Consider the following 11,166-nt stretch of genomic DNA (forward strand, 5'->3'; position numbering starts at 1 on the left):
AACCTAATGCTCTAAATCGAGTTTAGGGAAATTGCATTTTGGTGTTGGCAATGTTTTTAAAGTGTACTTTAGTAAATACGCAATTAATCCGTCCAAGTATACTTTGATTCGAACAAATGGGCAGTGCGCGTAACCATATTTGCTTTACACTTCAAGCTACCGTGAAAGAATCTAGAGCTCGAAATGACGTTTCAGAGAACAGTGAGAACTCTCCCTTTCCGGTCGTCCTTTCGTTGCAAGACAGTAATCATAGCGCGGGAACAACGCAGGTCAAAGATGAGACGGGACGAGAACGCCTGCGTTGTTCCCGCGCTATGATCACTGTGTTGCAATGAATTACCAATCTGCCCAAGCCTTTTCTGTTCTGAAGTCGTTTCGTTTATGGTAACTTCTAGCAGGAAGATAATCACCACTTATTCACACTACGTGCGGAGAACGTGATAGCATGATACCAGCAAAGGCGCCTTGGGTATTTCCGGGCCCGAATATGCCAGCGAAAAGGACCGCGACCGGCACGGCCGACCGGCTCCCTTAGATGCCCGTGTATATGTTGGTTAACAGTTCGACTCCTGATCTATTTCTGACGCAAGTTTCCATTAGCAATTCTGTTCCAGATCGCCTCCCAATTCGAACGCGACCAGTAGGGTACTTCTCGGACAATTTTTCGGTCCACTGTCTTTGCGCAAAAAAACGCCTCACCGGGCAAGATAGTGCGTCGCTCTCGCTGGGTATATATAAGGCAAGTCAAGCATGGCACTTGCCGGAGCATTTGTTGTTTGCTGTGGCACTTCCGTCAACTTTTCCGTTCCCGTGCCGTCACGTGATTTCATAATCTCATGTACATCGTGGTTGATGATAAATGTGTTTGCGCAATTTGTTCTGCAGTTGAAGCATTAACCCTGTATCATTCTGTGAAGCCGACCAGTAGACCTTTTTTAAGCCGAAGTGAACATATTTTTAATGCATTAAATGTATATTTTTAATGTATTAAAGATATGCTAAGCGGGCAAAAATGCACTTTTCACGTATTTTAAGGAACGTTCGAAATATTATTCCTAGTATACTATGAAAGCACTGGTATTGCAGTTTAAACATAGAGACAAAAAAAATGCGAAATAAATATGATATTAATACAATATGTTTTAAATGCATTTTTAAGCACATCCTCTTTTTCGCTAAGGGATCGGCACTGTATAGTATGTAATGTAATGTCATAAAGAGAACAGTGCATCTTAAGATTTGCACATATGCATGACTTTTCACCATTTGTTTGCTGAAACTATTCTATTTAAATATACCTGGCGAAAATTTTTGTACTCCACACGCTTCTGTTCGAGATCTCCTTACTCGCGGTCGCTTTATACTGCTTAGAGTATACGTACTAGTTACTGCGAGCGTCTACGCAAGTATTATGTCCAATTTCTTTTAACTCAAGTACCAAAGAAATATTTACCTTTTATACTACAAACGAAGTGAAATCGTGTATTGTTAAACTGCTATGTTACTTTCGCCGTTATGTTTCCTGGCATGTATAGTTTTTTTTCAGATTTTACGACAATCTGCTGCGTTGTTCTCAACTTAAGTTGAACCTTTTGCGTGAAGGCTAACGGATAGGGTTTCACTTAAATTGATGGCAATGCAGTGATCTATGTCAAGGAAAAAATTAGAGATCACTGCGGTGAGCCGCGTTGGGAGAATGCAAAAAGCATTGACGCCTCCTCGGCACTTCGTTTGGCTTGATTTATGGGGTTTAACGTCCCAAACCAACCCAGGCTATGAGGGACGCCGTAGTGAACGGCTCCGTAAATTTCGACCACTTGGGGTTCTTTAACGTGCACTGACATCGCACAGTACACAAGCCTGTATAACTTAGCGTCCAATGAAATTCGACTGCCGCGGTCGGGTTCGAACCCGTGTATCCCGTCTCAGTCGATGAGCGCCTTAACCACTGAGCCACCGCGGAAGGTCCCCGGCACTCGTTGCCTCTCTTTCCCTCAGTTTATTAATTTTAAAATAATTTTATTAACTATCTACCAATTGATTAAACATCCATTAACTGAATAATTATAGATCAATTGATTAATTATCATTTTTTAAGCTTATGGGTTGATGACTGCTTACCCATTTCATTGTTCAAATTGTTCACCTTAATAGCTTTTCCGTCAATTTACTATATACCCCTATAAACCATTCGAGTCCATTGCTTTTGCTTCTAATTAATTAACTAATTATCAATTTTTAATCTCATAGGTCGGTGATTCATTACCTATATCTTTGTTCAAATAGGACGCCTTTATTACTTTATCGCCCACTTGCTATAAACCCGTCGAAACAATTCAATCCTCCATTGCTTTTGTTTATAATTAATTAACTAATTACTCCAAGTCAGTCAATTGTCATTAATTGATTACTTTGGATTTCATTCAACAGACACGTTTCAATACATTGTGAACTTTTATTTTTTCACTCATTTTCTACAATTCCCTGCTATTGCTTGCCGTCCACGCTATTTCGTCATTAAAGGGGTACTGAAGGGTCTCCGTTAAAGTTGCGGTATGCCTAGGATGTTAAAGGACGCCGCTTCACAAATATCCTCCGCGAGAATTTTTCAAATGCGTTTTGTGGAAGCAGAGTTATCTCCCGTCAAAATTTGAATTCACGCGTCGTCGCGCCTTTCTGTCTCGTCTTGTCACTTTTTGAACGCTTGCATGTCGGCGTCTCCGCCGGACCCACCCACTCGGTCTCTCCGCCGGCTGACGACGCGCGCGGGAGGAGGGACGGGGCGGAGCTTGCGGCCGCGGCCATGGGATCTGTGTGACGTCATAAAGAGGCGTCACGGCGAACCAATGGCAGCATTTCGCTGGTGACCTAAAGAGCGCGGCATGGCGCGTTGCGCGCGGATTTGGTCGAAAGCTCGGCACCGGAGGTCGCCGCCACGCGCGGAAGCGCAAATTTAAAAAAAAATTATATTGTAAATTATCGGCGCGCTTTTGAGATCCAATGCGCGCATGAACACTCGGTGGTCTGTACTCTTCATAATGCAAGCGTATTATAGGCAACCTCGAAGACCCTTTTCAGGGACCCTTTAAATTTCGACATTTTGATTCTAATTATAGGCTGTAATTAATTACCTAATCATCATAGCAACAATTCCTTATGCGCAGCATCCTCACATCGTTCTCTGTCGATCACAACCATTAGTTTGATGCTACCTCTTCTGAGAACCTGACAACTACTGCGGACACGTTTTGCGGACACGTTTTGGCGACACCACGCCGCCGACATAGCCTAGAAATGATTTCGAATTAATAATAGGTGTAACAGTAACAAAAAGGAACAGAGCAGAGTGGGCCAGGGGAAAAAAAAACGCGGGTTAATGGCATGCTAGTCGAATTCAGAGAGGAGAAGTGGGGTTGGGTTGGACACCTAATGCGAAGCAAGATAACCGCTGGTCTTTAAGGGCAACGGACTGTATGCTAAGAGAAGGTAAATGTAGGAGGGGGTGGCAGAAATTTAGGTGGGCGGATGAGATTAAGAAGTTTGCGGGAATAATATGCCCGCAGGTCACACAGGACAGGGTTAAGTAGTGGAATATGTGAGTAGCCTTTGTCCTACAGCAGGCGTCGTTAGGCTGATGATGGTTTATGGTTTATGGGGGTTTAACATCCCGAAGCCACTCAGACTATGAGAGATGCCGTAGTGAAGGGCTCCAGACATTTTCGACCACCTGGGGTTCTTTAACGTGCACTGACATGGCCCAGCACACGGGCCTCTACAATTTTGTCTTCATCGATTACGAGAAAGCATTTGACTCAGTGGAAACCTCAGCTGTCATGCAGGCATTGCGGAATCAGGGTGTGGAAGAATGTTATGTGAAAATATTAGAAGATATTTATAACAACTGCACAGCTACTATAGTTCTCCATAAATTCAGCAATAAAATTCCAATACGGAAAGGTGTCAGGCTGGGAGACACGATCTCGCCAATGCTCTTCACTGCCTGCTTACAGGAGGTATTCCGGGGACTGGAATGGGAACAGTTGGGGATAAGAGTTAATGGAGAATACCTGAGTAATTTGCGATTCACTGATGACATTGCCTTGCTAAGCCACTCAGGACAAGAACTGCAAAGCATGATCAATCAGTTAGACAGGCAGAGCAGAACGGTGGGGCTAAGAATTAAAATGCAGAAAACCAAAGTAATGTTAAACAGCCTAGCAAGGGAACAGCAGTTCGCAATTGGTAGCGAGGTCCTGGAAGTAGTAAGAGAATATATCTACTTAGGGCAGGTAGTGACCGCAGATCCGGATCATGAGAGGGAAATAACTAGAAGAATAAGAATGGGGTGGAGCGCATATGGCAGGTTCTCTCAGATCATGAATGGTAGCTTACCAATATCCCTGAAGAGGAAAGTATACAACAGCTGTATCCTACCGGTACTCACCTATGGGGCAGAAATGTGGAGGCTAACAAAGAGGGTTCAGCTTAAGTTATGAACAACGCAGCGAGCTATGGAAAGGAAAATGATAGGTGTAACGTTAAGAGATCGCAAGAGGGCGGTGTGGGTGAGGGAACAAACTCGGGTTAATGACATCTTAGTTGAAATCAAGAGGAAGAAATGGGCTTGGGCAGGGCATGTAATGCGAAGGCGAGATAACCGCTGGTCCTTAAGGGTAACGGAGTGGATTCCTAGAGAAAGCAAACGCAGCAGGGGAGGGCAGAAAGTTAGGTGGGCGGATGAGATTAAGAAGTTTGCGGGGATACAGTGGCGGCAACTGAAAAAGGACCGGGTTAATTGGAGAGACATGGGAGAGGCCTTTGCCCTGCAGTGGTTGTAGTCAGGCTGATGATGATGATGATGATGAACTTTCACTTGCCCCTGTCAGATTACTTTTTAGGCTCTGACTTGTATGTTTGTCGCCATACTACCTGGAACCCACTCTTCGGGCACGAACTCCTTCCCAAAATTTTATTGGTGCTGCGCTGGCGGCGCCATTTGCTCTTGCATATTGAAAAGACAGCGATGGAGTAGAGGTAGATCATCCTCCTCACGTGCAAGTGGACTGGGGCTCGAATCCCAGTGATGCGCAATTCTCGACGGGAATAAAAGAAATAACCTCGCATGTCGAGGGAATTGCAAAACCAGGCCTGAGGTGCGGCCTTATCTTGGTGACCAGAACCGACAAGGCACTTCTCCACCAGAACAGGATTTGGCCACTATGATCTAGTACTTGACCACAGCCTCCCATAAGAATACACCAGTTAACCCTCAGCCTTCAGTCCCCAGCGGCTGCGGAGCATCGCACTAAGGCCGCGGTCAGACGTGTGAAACAGCGGAGTGTGCTGATAATCTCTGGCACTTGACAGGCCTCCACTGGAAACTGAACCTGGCAACTTTTTACGCCAGAGCCTTAGCCTGTGAGGCTAGTCTAGCAGTGCTCTTCGAGGAACTCGTCATCATTCTGAACCTGACTAGCCCACTGTAGGACAAAGACCTCTCTCTTATCTCTCCTATTAACCCTGTCATGTGCCAGCTGCGGCCACCCTATCCCCACAAACTTCGTTATATCATACTGGTGTGGCACCACCAGTATGGCACCACCAGTATGAGATGATGAAGCCGCATCATCTGCACACCCAACTTTCTGCTACGCTTTTCTTCCTTTGGAGTCCAGTGTGTTACCCTTAAGGACCATCGGTTATCTTGCCTTCGCATTACAATCCCTGCCCAAGCCCATTTCTTCCTCTTGATTTCGACTAGGAGGTCATTAACCCGTGTTTGACCAGCGACACACTGTGCCCACTTCCTGTCTCTTAATTCTACACCTATGATTCTGTTTTCCATAGCTCGCTGTGCTGTCCATAAGTTGAACCCTTTTCGTAAGCCTCCTCTGTTCTTCCCCATAGGTGTGTACCGCTAAGACGCGGCAGTTATAAACTTTACTTTTGAGGGGTATTGGTAAACTTGCATTCATGACCTAACAACGCTAGTGACACCGCAGCTAGGTACAGGAAGGAAAATGATCGATGTCACGTTAAGAGGCAGGAAGAGGGGTTAGGGAACGAACGCGGGTCAATGACAGCGTAATCGAAATCAAGAGGAAGAAACGGGCTTGAGCAGGGTATGTAACGCGTATGCAAGATAACGGATGGGCCTCAAGATTAACAAGCTATATTCCAAGACTTGGAAAAGATTTTATCATCATCATCATCAGCCTGACTACGTCCATTGCAGGACAAAGGCCTCTCCCATGTGTCTCCATTAGCCCTCTCTTTTGCCAGTCGCGGCCACCGTATCCCCGGAAACTTCTTAATCTAATCTACCCACCTAACGTTCTGCTGCCCCCTGCTACGCTTGCCTTGTCTTGGAATCTACTCTATTACCCTTAAGGCCAAGCGGTTGTCTTGCCTTCGCATTACATGCCCTGCACAAGCGCATTTTTTCCTCTGATTTCCACTAGGATGCCATTAATCCGTGTTTGTTCCGTCACCCACTCTCCCGCTTCCGGTGTCTTAACGTTGCACCTATCATTCTTCTTTCCATAGCTCGCTGCGCTGTCCTTAACTTAAGCTTAACTTTGTTCGATAGTCTCAACGTTTCTGCCCCATATGTCAGTAGCGGTAAAATAAAGCTATTTTATTCTTTTCTCCTCAGGGACGTTGACAAGCTACCATTCATAATCTGAGAGAACCTACCATATGCGCTCCACCCCATTCTTATTCTTCTAGTTATTTCCCTCTCATGATCCGGATCAGCGGTCAGTACCTGCCCAATCACGCGTATTCATTTACCATTTCCTCGCTTTGGGACGTTAAACCCCATAAACCAAACCAAACCAAACCATTTACCATTTCCAGCACCTCGCTACCAATTACGAACTGCTGTTTCATTCCTAAACTGCTGAACATTACTTTGGTTTTCTGCATTTTAATTCTTAGACCCACCATTCTGCTGTGCCGGTCTAACTCATTGGTCATGCTTTGCAGTTAATGTCCGTATTAACAGGCGTCTTATCAAAGCGGGTACAACAGGCGGACACCTTCAGTGCTACAGCGGGGCGTGGAGCCGGGGCTGCAGAAGCCGTGCTAGTCACGCTGTTTTGCTGCTTGGGGAGGTTAGTAAGTCTGACATATTTCCTGTTTTCTCATCTTATGCCTTGCCGATTCCACCCCATGTGTTGTTTGCAGGTGTAACTTTACATTCGCAGGGAAAACTTCGTTCCCACCATCGTTTCTGTTTGTTGTTTTTGCTGCCTTAGTGGCATGACACATACAACGTTTCTTATTTTACTTTCTTTTTCTTCTGCTCTGCGGAGATGTTCAGCTGGATCCGGGTCCTTCGACAGCGGAAACTCTTCAGGAGCTTTTGCATGGTGAAACTTAGATAAACGCTGAACTTCTTGCAATAAAAGCCGCATAGGTTGAAAACAGGAATGGCATGGAAGACGCTAGTTTCCCCAATGCTTCTCTAGAATGTAAGTTCTGTAGTAATGATCTACTAAATGAGGAGATTAGTTATTGGTTTGGTTTATAGGGGTTTAAAGTCCCGAAGTAACAAAGGCTATGAGGGACGCCGTAGTGAAGGGCTCAGGAAATTTCGACCCCCCGGGGTTCTTCAACGTGCACTGACATCGCACAGTACACGGGCCTCTAGAGTTTCGCCTCCATCAAAATTCGGCCGCCGTGGCCGGGATCGAACCTGCGTCTTTCGGGTCAGCAGCCGAGCGCCGTAACCACTAAGCCACCACGGCGGGTCAGATTAGTAATTGTCGCAAAGATTGTGGGAGCCAGAGACAGCTGATGGGATAACTACTGGCCAAGGTCGATGGCCTGGAGAATCCAACCAACGTAGGAATTTGATTGTTTCAGCGTACAAGACAGATGTATCTGAACCAAATTTACTGTTAGAGAAATTGATTGTAGATACCTGTAAATCAAATTTCGGGGGTGCAGCCGGTCGCTATAGACCGCATTCATAGACTGGGAAAATTGAAAGATGAAAGGAACTGACCGTTAATAGCAACTTTTGCCTCGTAGAAAAAAAAAAGCAAAATATTATTGCATTTGCGAAAGCCTTAAAGTGGACTTCCCTTACTATACAGGACGAGTGTTCGGAAGTATTGCGTCGGAAAAGAAAGATTCAGTGGGAATTTGCCAAATCACAAAAACAAGAGCGTGACAAACTAATCCTTAAGGGAGGTACCTCAAACCGAAATGGAGGAAAATATGTTTATGACGATGACAAGGAGTAAGTTGTCGCTCATCCTAACCGAGGTGTGTCCTTGTCATAAACTACGGAAGCGTGAAAAATTGATTCTAGGAATGTGCCGCGATTTTCGATATGATCAAGCCGTCCGTAGTACTTGGCACAAAATTATGGCTAAGAGATAGTATTCCTCGTAATAATATTTCCTGCATCTTTAACATGTTAAAGGAAAGATAGAAATACATATGGCGGAAGAATATTTCTTTAAGTAAGCTGCTCAATATCATCCAGTAAAATCATCCCTGATATCGGTGAACGCTAAGTTTTCTTGTGCCAAACCGAGAAGTTCTGACAACCTGCAGCTTTCATAGCCCACCGGATTCTTCCGTATAAGTGTTGTTGCAGTTTTCAAGTCTGTTGTATTACTACAAAAATATTCAGTTATCATAGGAGCGGATTTTAACCTGCCAGATCTAGAATGGCATTGTCACTGGCTTTGTCATCCTCTGGTTGGTCGTTCTAACCAGAAGACAATAAATATTGTGTGCCTATTTCGGTTTCACCAGATGGTACTACAGCCAACACGCGGAAACATGTTGGATTTATTATTAATAAATCAACCTGATTTAATGAGCTCAGTTGTCGTTATTCAGAGAATAAGTGACCATAATGCCATGTGTTGTGAAATGACTATTAAATGTACGAAAATAACTGCAACGAAAAGTGGGAGTATACAAAATAGATAAAACACATATATGGGTGGTGTGAACACAGAACTGGAAATTTTTTTCGCCTTATTCGAAACAAAAGCGGGAAACTAAGGTGTTTCCGAATTCTGGAGTTTATTAAAGCAGAAATTGTACGAAGTGAAACATTATTTTGTTCCACCAAGAATATTAACTTGTAAACACAGCAGGAGTAAACCTTTTTTTACAAAACTAAGGTTTTTGCTTTTGTATTTGTAAAGAGAAATCAGTTACTGAAAACTGGAATAAACTGCACGAACTAACGCGACAAGTAAAAAGGGCTGTACGCATAACTAAAGATTCCTTTTCCGATTGATTTCATTTACGGCTAGAAGAAAATTATAAGCAATTTTAACCGCCCCGGTGGCTTAGTGGTTGCAGTGCTCGGCTGCTGTCCCGAAAGACGCGGGTATGATCCCGACCGTGTCGGTCGCATTTCGATGGAGGCGAAATGCTAGGGGCCCATGTACTCTGCGATGTCAGTGCACGTTAAAGAACTCCAGGTGGTCGCAATTTCCGAAGCCCTCCACTATGGCGTTCGTCATAGCCTGAGTCGCATTGGGACGTTGAACACCATGAAACCATCTCAAACCAAGCCCAGGGAATTTTGGATACATGGCAAAAGAAATGGAAGAGGTAATCTTTCGATTCCGCCTCTTGTAGCTTACGATAGCTGTGTGCACAAGGACGTCGATAAGGCAGAATGTTCCACTCAGTACATCAGCTCCGTTTTCACGCCGTTGACGGAGCAAGGTGACTCAAACGAACAGACTGGGAATAAGCAGATGACTGATCTCTAAGAGAATGTGAATGGTACACATGGAAAAGAGGCATTGTTATAGCAATTGAAAGGTTCAAAAGGGGGAGTGTGATGAATTGTCACATAGCTTTTATAAGCTGGGTGCGTGTTCGCTTGCACCTTTGCTCAAGGTAATTTTTGAGAGGTCACTGAGGGAGACGTCTGTACCGAATGAATGGAGAAATACTAGGATTGTGCCTGTACATAAAACAGGTCAGAGAAACTGTCTCAAACTCGCGGCCTATACCTTTAACGTGAGTTGCGAGTAAAATATTATAATATATCATTTGCACCAGTATCGTTGCGCATATGAATGCGAATTTATTATTTGACACTCATCAACGCGGTTTTCGGAAAGGGCTTTCATGCGTCACCCAACTAGCAAATTTACACATGACTTTGCAGATGCCTTGGAAAAATGTTTTTCAGTGGACCGTTGATATCTAGACTGTCATAAAGTGTTCGGTACAGTAACCCTGCAGCTTATTCCAAGAATGTTTACTTGCAATACTAATCCTGAAATGATATGTTGGGTCGAAGAGTACTTGCGATTACGAACTCCGTTGTCAATGGCACACATTCTCAGACGGGGAAGTCACATCTGGTAGGCTCCATGGGTCCGTGCTAGGTGCACTTTTATTTTTACTCTATGTTAATGACATCACTGATGGTATTGCCCCCCCCCCCCACACCCATATGAGGCTATTTGCAGATGACTATGAACATCCCAGGAGAATCACTTCTGAAATAGACACATACATGATTCAGCGGGACTTGGATAAAATATCTTTTTGGTTCCCAAAATGGCATATGAAACTTAGCCTGAACAACACAGTACACATGTTATGCACAAAACGAGAAACCCTGCAGTTCTAACATATACTCTAAACAACTTTTCTTTTAACCGCGTATTTTAATACAAGTATCCAGGTTTGTATATTACTCCAGCATTGAATTGCCTTCGACATGTCCAATATGCGATTGGCAAGACGGCTCGTGCATTGGGCTTCTCATACATTAGCCTCTCGGCTTTTACTTCATAAGAACAATGTAAGATCGATCCTGGAAGATATGTGCACTGTCTAGGATCCATTATTCATACAAGATAAACAAAAATTAGAGCGCATACAGTATATGGCTGCTCGCTTTGACACCAGAAATTACGAACGGCAGTTGCGTGATCCATGAAGAAAACATAAGTTACACTGAGATCTGCCGGACAACAGACGACGAAAATTATGCCTGAAATTATTTCATGGTGTAAGTAAAAAAATCAGAATGGCCGGTTAGTCTGATCGTATGCTGGGCACTACACGCCTTCGTCCACTCGTCCGGCGACACGTTGCCAGTTGGGGCAGCAACTCCAAACTTCTTGAGAAGCAAAACTTATTTATTGAAGACGAGACCGAAAACAA

The sequence above is a fragment of the Amblyomma mixtum genome, chromosome 3 (assembly GCF_055824585.1).
Source record: "Amblyomma mixtum isolate Tamu chromosome 3, ASM5582458v1, whole genome shotgun sequence".
NCBI lineage: Eukaryota > Metazoa > Arthropoda > Arachnida > Ixodida > Ixodidae > Amblyomma > Amblyomma mixtum.